Below are 4,751 nucleotides of genomic sequence, written 5' to 3'. Positions count from 1 at the left end.
GTAAGCCACAAAAATGGAAAATACAAAGTTTTGGTGGGGAAGTCTTGACCTTTCTTTACTTCAGGTGACATGCTATACTTCATGTAAATACGGTCTGTGACTGGATGCTTGTAGAAGCAATGGAAAGATATAGTGTAAATAATAGAAAAAACAAGGGTGTAAAGACAGGAAGGGTGTATGTTAAACAGTAACATAAAAAATACTTGGACAGTGAAAGAGGGCAATTTTTGTATTACCCAAAGCTGCCAAAATGTGAATATACTGATCTGTCTGGCCATTCACAGTGGACATTTGAATAGTATCTGAGAAGTAGCTTTCCTAGCAGAAGGATGGAAAATAACCTGTAGTGCCCTTAAGTTCATTGGATTGCAGTCATGCATAGCAAAATAGCTTAGAAATCAAATTTTGGCATTTTTTTCCAGTTCTGCCTCTCATCTTATGGGACTTTACAAACTGTTTAGTTGCCTAAACAAGTGAATAGGTGAACGTGAGATGGGTCACTGCTTTTGAAAAAATCCCACTGAATGCACAGATGTCTCTTTAGGACCTTTACAAAGTCCCAGACTTGAACTCCTTACCCAGGCTTTCCTCAACCAAAGTTCTTTTCATCTGTGTAAACAGTGCATATAGGTTTTGTCTTAAGTCTTTGGCAATTAACCCCGAGGGAGAAATGCACATGAAAACAAATTCTCTTATTATTGAAGTGTAGCCATTTTTATGATTGAATATGGGGAATTTTTAACCTTACAACCCTGCACATAATACACATAACAAGTTGAAAGTATGGCAGAAACTGATGGCAAAATGAAATGTCGTATAAACAAAATACAAGTAATTGATGTGGAATTTTGTCATGACCATGCATGGGAAAACACTTCAGTGTTATAAGACTTCTTCTATAATCATATGTGAAAAATTATATATCTGGAATTATGCAGACCTCTCATCCTATTCTGGGCATTGAGTACAGTCGTGCTGCAGATAGCAATGAGGACCGGCTGCCAGCATCCCTGCTAGGATGTCAGGTGCGGTTTCCCACTGAGACACTGAGCAGGACACATCCATCTAGGTTGTGAGATTGTCCTCAGATGCTTTCATAGGGAGCACACAGACAGAAGTGTAATTAAACAGGGGTCTTTGGGCTTCTTCTGTGCATGCACAGGAAAATCATGAACTAAATGTATGTGAAATGTCTGCTTCATGGAGAAAGAAGCTGTGCCAGATTTTCAGCATTTTTTTCTTCCTCAGACACAGCATTTTACAAGTGGAATGCTGCAAGATGATGAACATTTTTAGCTACCTTGTCTCCTTCACCTGCTCCAGGTGGCAGGCAGACAGTGCAGTTATTTGCAAACTGAACATAGCTTTCATTTCTGTCAGCGCTGGGTCAGCCTCGGTGACTGTCTCGACATGGTCACATTATTAGAACGGATCACAGGAGAATGTGCCCTCAGGAGTACTACAAGTGTGTGGCTGCCAAAAGATTTGCTAATGAGGTAGCACTGCCAACAACAGGCAAATCCTGAAAAGCCAGACCAGCTGTTTTAAGGACACAATGGGAGATCTTTCTGGGTGGCATTTGATCTGCTAGAAAGCATCCTCCACCTGAAATCTGCCTGGTTAAAACCCGTGTTCCTCTTAACCCCGGCACCAAGAAGCTGGAGGTGCAAAAGAGAGGGGTTGACTGAAGAGACAGGCATTTGTGGTGCTTTGCTGCACTCCAAGGAACTGGATTAATTGTGAGGTGATAGCGTAATGCAAATGAGGAGAATACCGAACAAAGGTCAGAGATCTAGCTGCACAGGAAGTAACAACTACAATAGGAACAAGGGGATGATTGGACTGGAAGTTCCTTAATTGCACATGTCTTTACCAGAAAATGTCCATTTCCAGGAAAGTTTTACTTCAAAAGAGATTGGGCTGAGAAGCCTTTTTGAGACTGGTCATCAGATTTTCATGATAAACAGAATTAATCCATGGGACAGTTTATGTGTATTCCTTGTTATCATTACATGTTAAATTGAGAGCAGATATTTTTCCTGAAAGGATTTTCTATTTTAAGCAGTATTTAAGTCATAAAATTTCTCTGGCTGGACCTGTAGAGAGATCTCTCAACATGACCATGGTGTTCTTTTAGGTTTTGGGCTCTGTGATTAGGTAGTAGCCTGCGGCAGGGTTGTACATGCCAGCTCTAAGAGCCCAATACATTCTTCAACTCATGGGCTAGAGTATTTCGTATCATGTTTGAGTTTCCTTGGTTCTGGGCAACTGGCTAGTCTGGAATGATCAAACTCATATTTTCAGGGAGGAGGGTAAATTAAAAAAAATAATAATTAAAAGATAGGTTCCATTTCTTCCCAAAGTAAAGTCTCCCCAATCTTGTACTTTCAAAAACTTTTGTAGGGTGGGAAATCTGCTAGAGGAGCATAAGTGTGGCTGTACCTGGTCAGACCAGAGGTGCTAAATCTGTACCATACCTTTGACTGCCCTTGTTGCCCTTTGAGCCTTCTGCAGCGCTGCTGTATCTTTTCAAAGCAGGGGCTAATCAGTTATATACTTGTCCCCTTTTTAGATGGCTGCGTACAACTTTTAATCTCTTTATTACATAGGAAAATGTGTCTCTCATCTTATAAAAAAGTTAGACCCAGGTGGCCCTAGGAGCATGGGTGTTTTCTCTCTCTCCTCATATTCTCCTCCATTAGGCAGCTGCAGCAGCAAGTCATCAGACTGTACGAAAAGTTCCTGGCTTTGAAACCAAGGCAAGACCTAAGGGTGCAACTGAAACCCTGTGCGTGGTTTGCCCCAGTCTCTTCTGGAGTTCAGTATCAAACAATTTAAGATAACATGGCTTTCCTTTCTTTTGAGGGCTGTTCAACCTGATCTGTGCGGCTTGGACGTTTTCCCACACATTTAGCTGTGTTCAGTGCCGTACCTATGCTCCCAAACAGGGCTTCGCAAAATGGGTAGGAGAATTTTCTCTCCACTTTTTCAGTTTTCACACTCTTCATACTATTGCGGCACCGCACCTTTCTCCCCAGCTCAGCCCATGTACTGGCCTGAACCTACTGTGCATACCTTGCACATGATTATTTGGAAAATTGTATCCATATATCCAAATTATATCCATAACTCAGCAGTGAAAGGAAAAGGGAACAGTAATAACCTGTTCTCTGTTGGTTTTGTGCTGTTTCTACTGATAATGCATCTTCATGCTTTAAGCACTGAGTTGTAGAGTCCAAAGTGAAAATTTACTCATGATTTTGCCACACCAGATGTCAGATAGGAGTACAGAAAGCCAGACCAAAAATTCCTGTTTATTGTTTAAGCAATCAAGTATCCCACATTTGGTATAAATACACCCTCTGTCTTTGTATGCCTCAGGTGCTGTTGCAGCAACTTTCCTTATAACGTTTGCTGATGCAGATCTGATGTGTGCAGTGGAGGCAGAGGCTGAGAGCAGCACAAGCAGTCCTGGACCTCCATTCCCTGTCAGCACCCACAGAAGCCTATTCATAACCTGATTTCACTTGATTTCTTGATTTCAGGTAGATAAGCAGCAGTGGTGGTGATGGTATCATTAGTATTGATGTTAATTGTTAGCATTATTGCACAGATGGGCCGTACCCATGTATTCCCCTTACTCTAACGACCTGTTCCCTGTTCGCAGTGAGGATGTATCTTTACTGAGCTGAGATACAGTGCTGCCAATGCGGTGTCACTAGGTCATCACTTCTAATGCATATTTCCTGTTCAGGCTGTGAAACTGTAGCGAGGCATCATCCCCATGCCTTAGTGCAGGACCTCACAGAGCATGGCCCCAGGACACATTAGCTCACCGAGTCTGTCTGAGAGAACAGAGAATGTTAATTCTACCCCTTAAGGGCATATTTGCTAATCCCACTGCAGAACTGAATGCATAACATGATATTTAGAATTTTCTCCCTAAGACCAAATTACATCCTTTTCCTCTTTCTCTTCCACCCACCTTCTGAATTTTAATTTTTTAATTTTTAATTTTCTTTGGTCTGCGTGATTCCCCTTACCCGCAGCCCTGGCTTGTAAGAGTCATAAGCAACTTGTTACACCTACCGACTGCAGGAATCCAACAGAGGACTGAAGGTCTCCCCTTTGCATAGCTTAGTAATAGCAGTGGTAGTAGCAGCAATAACATGTAATTAATGTACTGGAAATCTAGAGAGGACAGAGAAATTAGTATGTGCATACAACCACTAGAGAAAGAGGAACACTGGTGTGAGCCAAGAGACGTGTGCAGGCTTTGCCACCATTCTTGAATAAAAGTACCTGTCAGGTATGGGAGGGTAAGTGAAAGCTGTATTTAGAGCTTTCACATTACTTTCTCCTTCTTTTCCTTCATGTTATATTGCTTTTAGCTTAGTGCCTTGCCAGCATTGATAAATGAAGGTCATGAATTCACATGAGGCTGTGAATTACTCCTTTATGGAGACCAACAGGGAACATGACTATTTTCTGGGCTGGATCCAGACAGTAAGAGCTGTTCAAACCAAAACAGACAAACAAACAAACAAGGGATGGAGCTATGGGGAGCTGAAACCCTGCGGTGAGCTCATGTCCCTTAATTTACATACCCTGGCTTCGTAATGTTGACTGAGACATTTAAGCCGTCCTGAGCACCCCTTGACAGGCACATTTAGACCAATCAGAAAGAAACCTGTGGGAATCAGTGAGATCTTTTGAGTTTACTATCTAGCAAACTGGACTGCCACAAAGAT

General features: G+C 41.9%; 2 protein-coding genes across 4 annotated transcripts in view; both read left to right on the top strand.

The window, feature by feature from the left end:
- LOC308065231 (cystatin-B-like) overlaps positions 1-4,751 on the top strand; it is an 85,524-nt gene that overhangs the window by 35,182 nt on the left and 45,591 nt on the right. The window lies entirely within an intron of this gene.
- CASR (calcium sensing receptor) overlaps positions 1-4,751 on the top strand; it is a 79,558-nt gene that overhangs the window by 35,309 nt on the left and 39,498 nt on the right. The gene's annotated exons all lie outside the window — the stretch shown is intronic.

Source organism: Falco punctatus (genome assembly GCF_963210335.1).
Source record: "Falco punctatus genome assembly, chromosome: 6".
In the NCBI taxonomy this organism is placed as follows: Eukaryota; Metazoa; Chordata; class Aves; order Falconiformes; family Falconidae; genus Falco; species Falco punctatus.
Note: the sequence above shows the minus strand (reverse complement) of the source record. Positions and strands in the feature narration are given on the sequence as shown.